The sequence below is a fragment of the Galendromus occidentalis genome, unplaced genomic scaffold (genome assembly GCF_000255335.2).
Source record: "Galendromus occidentalis unplaced genomic scaffold, Mocc_1.1 scf7180000075399, whole genome shotgun sequence".
Lineage (NCBI taxonomy): Eukaryota > Metazoa > Arthropoda > Arachnida > Mesostigmata > Phytoseiidae > Galendromus > Galendromus occidentalis.
Genome location: NW_003803389.1, coordinates 322462 through 337926, shown reverse-complemented (window position 1 = coordinate 337926; position 15465 = coordinate 322462). Strand labels below are relative to the sequence as shown.

The 15465-nt window shown below is 53.2% G+C and overlaps 1 protein-coding gene across 1 annotated transcript in view; it reads left to right on the top strand.

Moving 5' to 3' along the window:
* The window catches only part of LOC100909141 (glutamate receptor ionotropic, kainate 2), a 69854-nt gene that overhangs the window by 18407 nt on the left and 35982 nt on the right, over positions 1–15465 (top strand). The gene's annotated exons all lie outside the window — the stretch shown is intronic.

Genomic DNA, 15465 nt, shown 5'->3' with positions numbered 1-15465 from the left:
TGAAGGGAATATCGTTCCATGTCGATGGATCGGACTTTTACGGGGCGAGCGGACAGTTCCTGCTGGCCTGCGTCCGTGAGCTCCATCTTCTACACGATGCAGTCCTCGGATGCCGTCAATGGTTTGGCTCTGCTGCGATGGCTTTCCTGTCGTCTGACAACATTCTCGAGCAAATCGATCGCGGCTCAGAATGGAGGACGTGAACGGTCCTAAGGACTCGCCGACCGCTCCGCTGATCGAGCCGCGAACATCTGAAGTTCATCAAAGCGGCGCAGCGTATTTGTCAGCTTGCCCAAGGAATCAGGAAAATGTTTCGATGCTTGGGAAGGTGTCGAATCAGCTGAGCGTGATTGAGCCTTGCGGTGGGCCATCCGAACTACTGTATCTGTCACCGGGTCAGATCCATCGGTGGCCGCAATAATTACTACTTTGATTAATGCCGTCGTCGCGGTCCAAGTCTCAATCCATTCATCTCCATTCGTCATACGTTCGCTGCACACCTCGATCGTTCCCCTGGGTCTGAGAATCGTTTCCCTATCTTCTCGATTGTGTTGTTAATTTAATTTGGTACCGGGCTCAATTGCTTGTCATTTGGCCGCCGGGAAAGCCTCTGACAAGTGTGAGCAACAAGTGTACAATCCATTGTGAAGAGTCTCTTAACTCTATTTTCGCCGACTGGCTTTCGTTCAATTCTCGACGGCAAACATCGAGAACACTCTAGTTGGGAGAGACGATGTTTGTAGTGGATTCCATTGGAGCGGTCAAGAGGGGAGCGCGAGGTAGACAGCGCTCTGATCCATCTCACCGGGTTCTTCGGCGGCCTTCCGAACCCTGCTGATTTGGCGAGTTGACTTTCCGTTGAACGGGTCCGATGTCCTTCTTGAGCAAATAATAACACAAGTCAGCGCTTGAACGGGAGACTCGGGCACGACAAGAGAAGAAAACAGAAATGTGGGACGGCGGGAGAAACAGCAGCAACAGAAGCTGGTCTGTGGTATCGTCAAGAAGAGAAAAATCATCCGGGTAAGGAGGAAGCTGTACTTTTCACAGATGAAATCGGTGCGATCCTTCGAACGAAGTTACTTTTTTTTATCGCTCCAGCGAAACTTCCGCCCCTTGTGATGCTCCTCCTCAAGCCCACGGTTGCCGATGTCGCAATGTCCCATGGCTAACCCAACATAGAAATCCATGCCTTGGAAATTGGAGTCGCAAATAACAGAAACTTGATTAGTTCCCGGGACGTCCGGTTCATTAGCTTGGTGGAACACAGATACGCCCTTAGCAGATTCCCCAACCCTTTGCACTGATCCGGCCCCGGAGATAAAAATGTGTACATAGGGAGAATGCCACCGGGATGCTGGCTTCCCGCGGAGGCTGTTCGGGCGGAGAAAAAACATCATTTCAGTCTCACCAACCGCACTGACTCCCGAAGAGCAGCCCGAAAATACGGATCCTGCTTGAGGCGGAGCAAAAGCCGCTATCGAGAAAGACTTTTCGGAGCGGGAGCGCTTGTTGCTTAACAAGAATCCGTTGTTTATTTTCCAAATAGCTCGGTGCCTGGTCCCGCTCCCCCTTGTCCTCCTCCAGGTTGGAATTTAATCTCCGATTCCCGATGCTCTGACTGCGCGGCATGCCCCGAAGCAATTCGTCGAGATTGTTTCCAGAAGGACTGACGAAGCCTGTGGTGGAGAAGTTTAACAGCTCCTCAGGATGATTTCTCGGCTCGTCTCCAGGCTAGGTGACCTCCCGATGTGAGAGAATAGAGGCGCTGATGTTTACCAGTCGAGAACCCTCGAGCTATCAATTAGCGATCCTTTAGAGCAACTTGTTGGACCAGGGGAGCGAAGACTCCGCATTCAAGCCAGGCGCCACACACTGCTGAGCATGCGGCCATGGCGATGTTGCTACTCGACATCTTCCGGCGAATCGCTGCTCGGATCACGAATCACGAGTGACTTGCGAGGACAGGCTGAACTTATCAGCCCGACTCCTCGTCTCGACCTCGAGCAGCTTCCGCTCCGACCTCGATCCGTTCTTCCTCGAGGTTGCCGGCCACCCGTGCTTGCGGATATTGTTCGCGCTGGTCCTCAGGGCTTAGGACTGACGGGCAGTCATTAAAGGAAAGACAACGATACGGCACAGACTGTCAAGTACGCTCAGGTTATCGGTAAACAGTGCCATCATTAGGATGCGTCCCCTGAGGCCCATTCTGCCCTCAGAAAATATAGCGGATCCCTTTCGGAGAGTTGTCTGTTCTTAGTTCCATCTTGCCGTCTCGCGGATCGTGACGAGCAAATCCTCTCTAATCCACGATGAGTCCGGTGGGGTGTGCCGGGAGGAATGAAGAGTCGATACAGCTTGCTCCTATACAGCCGCGGGCAGATTGTTTCCCGAATCCCGCGCTCAGCTTTACAATCTGCGACAAAGCCCTCTGAGCCTCAATCGGAGGTATGGAATACTTCCCTGAGGCTGGATGCCGAGAAAAAGCAATCCTCCGCGCGAGGACTTCCACGGGGCCTGGCTCTCGGAAACAAGGCAATGGGATGATGTATAAGATTGTGATGGAGAGCCGCAAGGCTCCGATCTCCGATGTCTTCGCACCGCAGCTGCTGGCTCAGATATCTCGTATACTCCGCACACAGTTCACGATCGATATATCCCCTAAGATACACTTCTATGAGATGCAAGAATCAGAATATCTCCGGAATTCCACAGGAGTTCGAAGCAGATCGAATTATTGAGCTCAATGCCTGAGGGTGGAGGATCCACAGAGATCTGAGAGGATCGGTATGGGATCTCGTTTTGAGGGCTTCGTAATTCTGACGAGTGATCTAGAGCGACGATTGATACGCTGCGAGAAGGGTCGGTGTCGGTGCCTTTGAACGTCTCCCTGTCGGAGACCCTGCAAAAATATTTACTCGAGGAGATTGAACAAATTCGACGTGTTGACTCAGGTTCATCATGTTCGGCAGCGTTCGGTATGCTCCGGATCCCTTGCTGGCGGTTTTATTCCTTGGTGTCTTCGGAGGGCCGCCTCCGATAAGTGCGCGGCATGTTGTGCATCAACGCCGTGTTGGCAGTCGATATCGGAGAAATGAAAAACACTGGAAAGACAAGAGGAGTTCAAGAGTGAATCTAGAGCATGGAGCAATTCGAAGGGAACTCGATGGTTCCCGCACGTGGCAAGCAGCCGAGCGGGCGACCGATCCTCTTTTGAAATTGCTGTTCCAACCTCGCAGCTATGAAATTTTTTGAATCGACGTGAGGGCACCAGCGAGGAATCTCGCGGAAATAGGTGAACGAAGCGGAAACTGGAACAGTCTCGAACGCCCTGGAGATGCCGTTGGCGTGCACGGGGCGGGTTCACAGGAGGCTCCCTCACGGCGACGCCAAAGTGGCTTCGTCTCAGCTTCCCTCTGAAGCGGGTCGCTAAAAGCTTCGCTTGCATCTCGCCTTGCCCTTAGCATTTCTTTCCATTTTTCCTCGAACACGTCTCGTTCGCCGGGCCGTCCGGTCACGCGCTTACCTGCTCTCGCTCATCCCTGTACTCGTTCTGCGCGTTCTCCTGAATGCTTGACTGGCAGCGCTCCAGCGAAGGACGGCACTTTGGGCCGGTCATCTCGACGATGTCTCAACTTGCTTTTCAATTAGTCCCGAGCAGGAAGCCATTTGGTCAAAGGACTTTGATAGCTTGTCTTTATTATGGTCCTTGTCTCCATCCCCCGTGTCCTCGTCGTGCCCTTTATGGGTCGCTACGAGAACCTTCAGCGTGAGAGGATCTGAGCTGCTGGAGACACGGGGATTCGAGTTCATCGACAGCGGCGGAAAAAGATCATGCTGCTCCAGTTTGGCAACACTCGATCGTTCCAGGCAGACTTGTGTGTTTGTTTTCGTTCACCTGGCGCCATGCCCCGGTTCTCAGCCGCTTCCCGCTGTGCCGGGAAGCGACTCTGCCGATAATTAATCCCGATGAGCGAACAACTTCGGAGCGATAAAGGATTTGATTCCTTCATCAGCGCTGCATTTATTTCATCGATAAAGCTCAGACGCTTGATGTAGTGCACCATCAAAGCTTTGCGAGAAGAAGAAACTAGAACACTCTGCCCGCTCGCTCAGGCTCCGAGAGGACACAGGTCGGGTTGAAGCACATCCGACGCAGATGATCGCTCAAATATTCAAACGAGTGATCTGAGACCTCCGCCAGGAACGAACCCATCGAGATCGGGTATCGAGAGCGGGAATTTTCTGAAATTCAAGCCTGCACCGGAGCTGACCCGGCGGCATGATGAGTTCGTTGGAGCGAGACCTCGCGAGCTGGACTGAAACGAACTCCTCCTCGGTCAATGTTTTTCCAAACTTTCGAGGGTCCGCAAATATTGATAGAAGTCACCGCTGCAGCCTTTGTGACTGGCGGAAGGGTCTGGTGTAGAGTCTTGGTTTCTAAGCTCCATAGAGTATTTCCAGCCGATGCCCGAGGCCAGAGATGGACGTCTCGGTTGAAGACGCGACAGCCAACGTTTGCTCCGAAGTCAAGATTCTTTTTTCTCCCGGCAACATGCTCCGAGGGGGTTGCTCTCACTGCGAACCAGAGCGCGATCCCAATCTCCGTATCGAGATGGCCGCTGCGTCTGTTTCGGAAGTCGAGTTCTGCCTCTGAGTCCCGAACTGAAACTTTCGTCCCGATTCGCTTTTCAATAGCTTTCCGATGGTCTCCGTTGAAGTGCTTCCGATAGCGCTGCGTCAGTCTTGAATAATAATCCAATGTTTCGACCTTATAAACAAACAGTAAAAGACCCGGCCAGGGATGCCGGCGCGGGAGCCGTTCGACATCAAAGCGCAGTTCACGCTCGTTGTCAGTGAATTATTCCTCAGCTTCCCACACCGGAGTCGAGTATTCATGACTTCGGACCCTCGAATAGTCTTCTCCCGAAGAACGAGTGCGCTTGACAGTGGCTCCAATTCCCAAGTTCGAGACGTCGTTGTAGGGGGCGACAGCGACTACAGCAACATCTTCTCGTGCTGCCGCGAGGACGACGCTGTCACCGTTCCCCACGACGACGACCGCTGCCATGAAGGACAACTTCGATGATAAGTACAACGCCCTGTTGTTGACAGTGTCCGCCGGACTTCGAAACTCATTGTTTGTTGAGAAGGTGTCCTGGCGTGGTTGTCGTAGAGGCTCACCAAGAGCGTCGTCGACGTCAAAAGACGACTCAATTACGGAGTTTTGGTCGAACTGACCGTCATCCTCGTACAATTAGAAGCCGATCAGAACAACTTCCGATGAACAGGGCTTCAGACGGGACCGTCAGGCCCGCAGTGTTCCGCGTGACCGCTGCGGGGAGTTTTTGAGCTGCTCATTGTGGTAATGTCCGACGAAGCCCGAGCAGATAGGTAGGTACATCAGGGCCGTTAGCAGATTGAGCAAAGTCCTCGCTGGTCACGAGCATTCATCAACTAAGGGTCTCGCGAGGAATTCCCGCCAACGGGATTTTATTCTACGCGTGGTAACGAGGGCATTTCGGAAGAACTACCTAATATCCTCTCGACGGTTGGTCTTGTCGATTAAGTAGAATGTGTGCTCACACAGAGGATGCGTGTAACGCCCTGCGATGGGCTGAAGGGTGGTGAACAATATGGTCCGCTAGGCAGCGGGAAAGCTCCCTCTTGGGCGCTCAGTGACGCGATTCTTGGTCAGACGCGATCTAAAAATCGACTGCGATGCAAACCCGTCTTCCTGCAAATTACAGGGCTTCGCATACGAGCAGTTCGGGGAAATCCGCCAAAGTTCCGAGCGATGTAGGTGTAAGCGGAGGTTAGAGGAGTCTTCGATCATCATCACCGCATATGGCACCGGCTCGGCCCCCAAAAAAACTCAATTGTCTTCTTCTCGCTGCGAACGATTTCCCGGCTATTCGATCGTTTGCATAGAAGACTCCCATTCAGGATTCAATGAGAGAGAAAAAGTCCGACGGCCGAATGAGGGAACGGGCGGACCCGAAAATGAGACCCATTCAAAGAAGAGCTCGGTGCTGATTACGATGTTTCGATGCGATAGTTTCTTTCAACGTTAGGGAAAACGTTCAGCGACTGAGCGAGGCGAGCCGTCGGTCGTGTGAGTGGGAGGCGTGCCATGCCTCGACATGTGATTATCGGGAGGGCGATGTCCGGGCTCGGACGTGATTCGTGTCGCGATCGGCTCGCGACCAGAGACTATCGTGGTCAGCCAAAATTTATCTCCTACTCCTCCTTATCTAGCGCTCCTTCGTTTGTCAGATGGGAGGTCGAATGTTTGCATCTGCTCGCCGACAGCTCCTCCGGGCCTTCTTTTCCCGGAACGCTGGTCAGAACGTCTCTCAGCGGATATTGGCCGTGGTGTTTGCTCTCTGAGCAGATGATCTGTGATGCGACTCGGAGTGGGAACGCTTGTCGTGTCGGGAATAATTGCCAGCGCAAAACATTCAACGCACATCCTGCAGACGGATGGGGAGCGCTAAACGAAATAACGTCCGGTCTCGGGAAGCGAATTTTTCGCGGGACATGACGACGACTGCGATTCAATTCCACAGGGCGGTGGGAATGGCGACGACCGCGGCATGCCCTGAATCGTGTCCTGATCCAGAGAGCTGAGCGATTACCGAATGATTATACTCTCTTCCTCTGAGACTCTCGTCGCTCGCTCGATCGATCGATCGAGCTATCGATCTGTCAGCCGCTTTTCGCGCGCGGAAGGCGCTGCATTTACGAGGCACTGGAAGCGTAACCACTGAAAAGACCGCAGCAGAACCGTCAAGTCGGGAAAGAGAGTGCGGATGACTAAAAGCGGGGAAACCTCGCAGGAGGTCGTCGCGACTGGAGGAAACGGGAGGGACAAGAGGGTTCAAGGATGGAGTTTCTGGAGTCAAGGAATTGGATGCGAATCGGATATTGATCTTGAACGGAGGAGGAAGCGCACTGACTCCATCGTTTTCCCTCGGAAAGTATCGAAGGCCGTCTCCAAGCTCGTTCCCTTCAATCACTGTCCGCGGTGCAGTCAGATCTCCGCTCAGAGCTCAAGTATTCGCATAACCTTCTTTGAATTACGCCCCGCCCTCTCGTTCAGGTTCTCGGGACGCAGTCGGAAGACTACACATCGATAAGTTCTGATGGCTGACGTGAAATACTTTGTGTCGAACTCATAGTGTCAAGTGGAGACCGAGTTCAAAAGAGCGATTCGACGCTCTCTCCTCAATGGGAACTCCCGATCCCTCGCGCGTCTCCTCGAATGGGTCGTCTCCCACCCTTCGGTGGATTCACTTTCCAGGTCTTTGCCTTCAGCACTCGGTGCCGTGAATCTGCTTCCGCGGAACCTCCAGCGAGAGCTCCGAATCAATTACAGTGATGCTGGCGAGTTTAAAGCGAACGCTGTGGATTCTCACCGGACGAATTCATTGGCTAATCCTTTTTGCGCGACATCGACGTCTGTCAGTCCCTCGAGGGCATTCTATTTTTCTCGTGCGGGCTATCTCACTTTTTCGCAGGGCTCAGCCGCCAGACCAAAGAGCCTCGGGGAAGCAAAAGCCTCGTCGAACGTTTTCTCAGACTGTTATGGAGCTGAGGCCGGTATCGAGCTTGTTGTTCGTCGAAGTTGGACGGCTGAAATAAGATACTGGCACGACAGAGAGACGAAGCGGATCAAGAGGATTGGCGAAGTCCCGAGTGAATGATACCGGAGCAGGTCAAGCTCGGAAATCAGCTCGGAAATAGACGGAGTCCGAGCTGGTCTGCGAGGGTCGAGGTCGATCCGTCCGAGCAGGCCGATCCGAGACGGAGTCGGTACGAACGCTTGTCGCATCCGATGCAGGACCTCTGTTTCCGGTTGTCTTTCGTGGAAGTTCAAACTGCGTCTCTAGCAATGCGAAGAGCAATGACATTTGTCCTGGTGGTGAGCCACTGGCAGGACATTCAGGAAAACAACAAAGGCGGCAAGGACCACAGCGCTATCGTCTGATGACCGCATACGCTGGCGGTAGACCAGAATTATCCGCCCGAATACGTGACCGAGGGTGTCGCCGCTTTCGGCGCCGGGACGCTGAGGGAAGAGTCCGGGACGATATCGCAATCGCTCGCGACTTTGAATTGTGGGGCTCATCCTCGCCAATTTATTACGACTGCACAGGAAACTCGATACTATCCGCTCGGATTTTTACGATATTGTGTCGTCAGCGAGACGTCGAGTTTGTTTCCGTTGTGGTGGCTATACACCGCTGTGCCGCCGACGAGGTAGTTATGGCCGGAAGCCGATAGAGATCCGAGCTCCTCGAACTACAATGAATAACACAGAGCCTCTGTACACAAGCGGAACAAGCCTCAGAGAGCGACTCTCGCTAGCCTGACAACAAGATACAGCCCATCGGGAAGAAGAGAAGTTACCTTGTCCAGGGACGATGATTTCGCGCAGGGAAAAAACCTGCGCCGAATCAGCCATATATCGAGTTGGCACAAGACAGAACATCGTGTTCGTTTGGCGAACAAAGGCCTTCAGATATGGCAGTTCCGGGACGAGCGATGGGAGCGCCGAAATTACGAATTCCCGGGGGTGTTCGAGCTGCAGCTCTTCGTCTCCGTTCGCACAGACGCTCGATGGGAAAAAATTGGTTAGCCCAAGGCACTTTCGTCGACTATTATTGCAAAATGCACCCTAGACGCTTTCGAGCGTTGAGGGAAAGGTTGACCGGAGAAACGTGTGCAATTTCCATCTCGGATTGCCTGCCGGCCCCTCGCCCGCGTTCTCCTGCCTAAGTGTGCCGTCCTGCTCGACGGCTGGTGTTGAGCGACCGACTCACTGAGCACACCAACCGTAGCCTCCGGTGAAGAGCTTTCAAAATGTTCACTTTGCGACGTGATACCAATTTCCGTCGGAACACGGTGACTGCGTGGCGAGTGGCACAATTTTATTAAGACACACCTCATGACGCTCTCCGTGGCAGGGAGGACGTCTCGCGCACGGGACGCGCCGTTCGGGAGAATGGATGGGAATTCCGCTGGCTGCTGTTTTCTTCGCGTGAAACCATCCTCAGCGATATAAGTGGCAATCTGATGATGATAATTTTCGCGCGGGATCTCTAATTTACGCGGCGGTCTCCCGCATACCCAGAACGCTCATGTGGGAATGGCTCATTGTGAGATGCTCATTCAAACGCACAGCAACCCTCACGGCAGCCCTGGAGCGCTCTACACGTCCGTCGGTTTATTTAATTCATTCTAAGCCACCGGGCTTCTTAAGACCGAGCTGTCGGCTTCCAATGTGAAACTGTTCGAGGACTTTGGCCAGACGGGCGGAAAAGGATCCTAGATCGGCTTGCTCCATTGAAGGGTGGATTTGTTTGTTCGTTCGTCTCGCTCGGAACAGGATTCCAACTTGAGAGAGCTCTCGGAATATTCAAATAGCCCGGATGGGAGAGGGAACTGCTTGAGTTCCGTCGTGGTTTTCGCTGCCCATCGCTTCGTTAGTTTTCTGCTTCGGACTCTGCGTTAGGGACGGACTCTGCATCGTCGCCCTTCGTTCTTGATCGTGCGATGGAGGAGGTGTCGATGGTCTCGCGAAATGTTATCGAAGACGTCGCTCGAGCATATAACTCAAGGCCGAGTGCAAGGCGATCAGATCAAGGAACACAATATAATCACTTGTGTGTTGTAATACCATTCTCCCCCCCATTCCAGGTGAGTGATCAAGACTCAGCCATCCGCTGCGTTCTATAGCTGGTCTCCAATGGCACCGAAGTGTCTGCGCCGCTCGGCAGGCAGACGAGGGGGAAATAATCGTGCACGGGAAGACATGCGACAGGACATCCTCAAGGCACCTCTCAAGGAGAGACGGGATCTTCAAACGCCCTGAGTCAGCTGCGTACGTTTGATACGCGACGAGCACAACAGGACAGCTTTCCGATGAGCTCGGCAACGCGTGGGAATCGTTTCGTGATCGACGCCTTGCGTAAATATTGCAGCTGTTTGTCGAGCCTCCTCGAAAACCGTAGGTCTCAGCGAGATTCGCATCGCGAGAGTTACGAGTGTGTGACACATTCATCTGATGACGACCCTTTCCCGCCTGGCGTTCGTGGATTTCTCCCGAAGGCTCCTTGGGGGGTTCATGACTTAAGAAGTGTCGGAGAGCAGCTCCGCAAAAGTATGCACGACGGAGTCGGTTGGAATCGCCAATCATCAGCGGGAAGAGGAAAGCGTTATCCCTCACAGGGACTGGTATGGAGTGAAATCTGAGCTGTTCTACGGAATCGTGGGGATTGGAACTGCGCGGAGCACACCGAATTTTCCCGCTCACCGGAATTTCTGATCCGGGCTGAGCGATGAGGCTGAACGAATCCAAAGGGAATTGGAGAGAAGGAAAGAGAATCGAATGTACATTTCATCAGTCCGGATCTAAAGTCGTCAGATGGAATACATAAATTCAAACGCATGATTGCATGGAATCTCAGAGCAGTAGGCCGTTTACTCTCTTATTCCCGGAGCTTTTGGATTAGTCCAATCACGAATTTTCGTGTTCCGTGTGGATTCTCCCGGAGTTCGGCGAAGAAGCTCCCTTGAGAAATCCCAGGCACGTGCATACTCCTAGCGAGCACGCCGTCTCCCGTGAAGAGCGGCAGTTGCTATCGAAGCACAGCACCGAGTTCTTGCAGTTTGCACAAGGGCTTATTGCGAGTACAAAGCCCTACGCACCGTCGTGTGGGACGGCGAGGCGTCGGGACGGAACGGTGTCCCCGATGGCTGATCCGAACAGGTTTTGTTGCGTAATCATCGCAATCCAATGTTCCGGATATGTCTTCCTTCATTTATTCGGAATTCAATTGCTGCGACGTAGTTTGCCGCCGGATTTAATTTCCCAAGCGACTTCTTCGAGCATTCTTTCCATATTTTCCCTCGATCATGTCGTGGAGCCCGAAATAACGATGATAATAACGCGAAACTCGCCTCCCCGGAGACTCGCCCCCTGCATTGTCGGAAGTTGGAGATGCAAAGAGCTCCGCTCGAAGGGGACAGCGGTTAACGGGATCCTCCGTTTCAAGCAATTGCCAACGATTGGGCTCCCTTGATTTGAGCTCTGGATAATCGATTTCTCCGCTTATTCGGGTCAGAATGGCCTGGTCCCGATGTGATCACACTGGGCGGACTTTACCATCGTTGGGGAAAGGGTGAATGCAAGGGTAGAATTCAATGTCGAACGCTGGGTGCACGACCACTTATGGCAGAGAAGGAAATAATCGACATCCAAAAGGATTCGACACCCATCGTGGCTTACGGAACTTCTCACTGAATGGGGGAGGGGGGCTGCTTCCCTACGGCAGAACGGATCAGGAATACAATCAGTGTACGAATACTAGACACGAATAGGAAGGAAGTTCTTCTGGCGGAAGATCCATCCGTCACGAGACTTTTTGGATTCGGCGCCTCCGCCGGCGTCCACCGGTGAAGCGTCATGCTGCAATGAGACCCGTCATTGCCCTCAATCCGCAGCTGTCGTATTGACTCCTCATGCAGCCCGGAGTTTCGCGATCGGATAATTAGAAACTTCCACCGCGAGGCTCAGCAATCCGCTCACAGCGCTCCGAGCAAGAGAAGATCGAGAGTTGGTCGCTGCGGATATTCTCAAGCGGTTCGGAGGGCTCCTACGTTTCCCCCTGGAAATGCCAAACTTTCTGCACCATCGTTCCCATGGAGAAAGTTTACCGAACGCTCCCACCGAAGCCGTCGTCGGCGTTCCAGCTGCAAGTGCAGAGGTTGCAGTTAGCGCGGCCGGTGAGCGAACGAGTGAGGTTGCTCGGATGCTGACGAGATGTCCGGGCTCGACTCACATTAGCAGTTAATCGCAATCCAGGAAAAACTCCTCATCGGTCCTCCTTTCCGGGAAAGTTGATGAACGGGGCTTCTATGTACTTCGACAGGCGGCGCGGCGGCGGCCGTTGAAGGCGGCATGTCGACTTCATTTTTTTTGCCAAGGTCAATCCGATGTACTTTCGAGCGCACCGATTGAGCAGTCTCTCGCTCAACTCCTCTCGCGCCGTACAAAACTCAACAAGACCTTTTTGGACGGAGTTCTGTTCGAAATTCGGGAGTCCTAGCAGAGAGAGATCGGATGTCTGTCAGATATAAGAACTTGCGAAAGAAGAAAGAGACTGACTGAAGAAGACAGACCGGCAGATGCTGCGGTGAGGCAAACTGCCGCAGCGAGCCAGCGGGGCACCTCGCCTCGAGCGCTTGCTTGTTCGTCACTTGAGCGGCGTTGTGGAATATTTTGAAGCATGAAGTAGCCTCCAGTAGTCGGGAGATACACATAACGACGCCTAGCAACAAAAAAAGTTCGGTGGAGATTACGACGAAATCCGTTGGTGGGCGTCGTTCCTAGATCACGCGACTCCGCCGAGAAGGCTGTCGCGCCGCATCTCAGCCTCGCTTCTCATGGAGCACCGCAAATTGCGCGCGACAAGTGCTCTTCCGAGCCAATCATCTCGCCGTTGTCAGTGAAGCCGTCGTAGTCTTAACGTCATTACCGTAGCCTGCCGTAGTTTTATTGTATATTAGACACTGTCTGCAACAAGCCAACTACGAGGTGGTTGCCATAAAGTCTGAGGCGTCTCTCTTAGTCGTTCCTAAGACTGGCTATAAATTATACCACCGGGCTCAAATTAACTTGGCTGTGAAAAGACTTCCGAGGAAAAACTGAGGGAATCTAGATGCGTAAATTCCCCCTCCCCCATGCATGGGTATGAACAGCTCCTTTCGCCGCAGCACCCTAGTCTTCTCGAGCCATTCATCGCGGTCCACGTCGAAGCCATTGTTCGCCGCTCTTTGTCGTTATCAACCCGGGGAACTTTTTCCTCTCCTCTGCTTCAAACGAGAAGGAGCGTACTCACCGGAATATGTACGTCCACGATTATTCTCCATCGAGATTGGCCCATCCCGCCGAATCGTTCCAAAGTGGCGTCACTTTATCCTGGAACATACATACCGCAATGGGTATGATTCCCCTTCCCGCTGGTCCTCGCGAGAGTTTCTCCCCCTGAATGAAGTCAGCTGTCGCCTCATAAGACCGGAAAGATACCAAGTCGGCGGACGCAAAGCGGCGCGCAATCTCCGCATCGCTTCGAGCTCTTCCCAAGAAGCATTTACATACAAAAATATCCAATAGTGCACTCGGGTGAGATTTGACGCAGAGGGAAGAGCTGGACGCCAGAGTATGTACCGCGATCCGTCAAAAGTGAGGGAACGCCGACCACTCCTTGAGTTTTGGTTCTCTGGACAGCTGCGTAGGCCTGTGTACTTTTCTCTCCCGTATCTCTGACACCCTTTTGAGGAATATGCAACGAGAAAGGCTGTCAAGCAGAAACCCACTCGAGTGTATCGACCGGCTGCACTGCCGCCGTGCGAACATTTATTCGATTCGAACCGTTTCCGATAGACGTTTCCATGATGTCAGCTGCCAATGACCGATCGTGGGTTCTGAAAGGACGGAGGAAAACTGTCGAAGGGAAGATGATGTTCGCAAGACTGCGATGTCTACCAGAAGCGATTTCCCGTTTTTCCTGCCTATTTTTCCCCATGGGATCATCCTCACCGGAACACTCCATCGCGGCTCGATAGCCATTTCCCGTAAGAACTGTTGCTCGAGGTGTGGGCCAATGCAGCTGTTGGCAAGACGCGATGCAAAATAACTCGGCTCTATCGGTGATTGTGTCTCCTAATCTATTTAGGATAGGGGCTGATGGCGTCGTCCGAGCCAAAGTCCACGACCTACTGATTGGAAGCCACAAGGACTGGCTTTGGCAGATGGAACCGAAACTCCCGCTGGTATTGACGGTCTTTCTCCGTACTCGTCCGCGACCATGTCGATCGGAACCACCTGGTCTCTCCGGTGAAGTGCTCCTTACGGTCCTGTTTACTCCTTCTTCATGATTTCCAATTCCTGGGATTCTGTGGATCGAGCGGAAGCTGCGTGAATCCCCCAGCTTGTTCATCTCCGAGACTTTGTGAGCTTAACTTTCGGGCTTTGACCCACTTTGGGGAAACCGTTTCGGGCGGAGAGCTTGAGGGGAACTTCGGGGATTTTCTCTTTGAGGGAGCGGATCGAAGCAGATGCTCCGTAGTGAGATGGCGTAGAATGTCCTGAGAATGCGCAACATCGAACGGGTTAACTTCCTGAAAAGAGCTCTCGTCAGAGGGTTCCGATCATTGTCTGCCCGACCACGCCTCTCCTCCTGTGGGGAGTGGCGAAATCGACGGCTTCCAACGACTTCAACCACCTCCGGAGGATGGCAGCAACGAATATTACAGCGAGAGGAATTCGTTTTGTGATACCGTCACTAGCTTGCCCCCCTGATAATCATACGACCGTGATGATCTACCGAAGTTCTGGAAGAATGTTATCTGTCTTCCTGTCTTCTACACATGGCTGCCACTTTGAAATCGTCTCTTGCAAATAATGTTCTCTGGGAGTGAAGCAGACCGTCTGCACTCTCGCAGCGGAGCTGCTCGTAGACGAGCAGAACAAAAAAGCCTACGAGAAAGACGCATTCCATTCAATCTCAGAATATGGAAACAAGTACACGCTCGCTGATTCCTCTGGTGAAATATTCAACATCGGTTCCATTCGCATAGCAATCTACCCCTCTCCGCTTCGGTTTTGAATGCCTTGGAAGAGAGCGCACGGAGCGAGGAGGTAAAGGCCAGGAAGCCTCGCCGCGGTTCATTTGCCGCTTTTTTCCCGGTCGTTCGTCCTTCCGTTTGTTTACCTGTTTGTGCATAAATTGAATATGCGCGCGTGAGCTCGAGCGTGAGATGCAAGTAGTAAGCGGATCACTTCTGTCCCGGCAGCGGGTTCTCAGAGAGAAGGGCGTTGACGTCGCAAGTGGAATCTTCTTGCGAGTTGAGAAGATCTCGGAACGCTGCGCGGCCGCGTGAATTATTTTCGGTGCGGTTTCCCGGACAAATCCAGCCGCTCTGACGGTTGACTGAGGCGGCTCGAGAGAACGAGGAACATGCCTGCATTTCGGGAGCCTTAACCCCTACCCCACCCGATGGTCGCATCGCGGTTCGGGTCCAACTTGACGGTCCGAACCCATCTTACCCTGTGGGAACAGGGCCAACGCAACCACTTCCGAAGGTGCGCGAGGACTCGGAGAACAATATTCATAGGTTCCTTGTCCTGGACGTTCGGGCGACATTCCGGGTGCGGAAACTTCGCGGCGGAACTGACTCGTGGGAATTGTTCTCTCTGACCTCGCCCGGGACGATCCACGAGAAATTCCCTCGACGAAATGCGAGTTTCAGTGCTCGATTCGTCTCCTGTGTTTCTCGACCGGCTCGTCGGGTCAGGTTCGTATCATTTCCTCATGAGATCAACATCTGCGTGTTTGCCTTTGTTCTTGCTACTCTGGCTCCCCGCGGTACCAGTGTGCGGTTGGTCGTGCGTCGCAT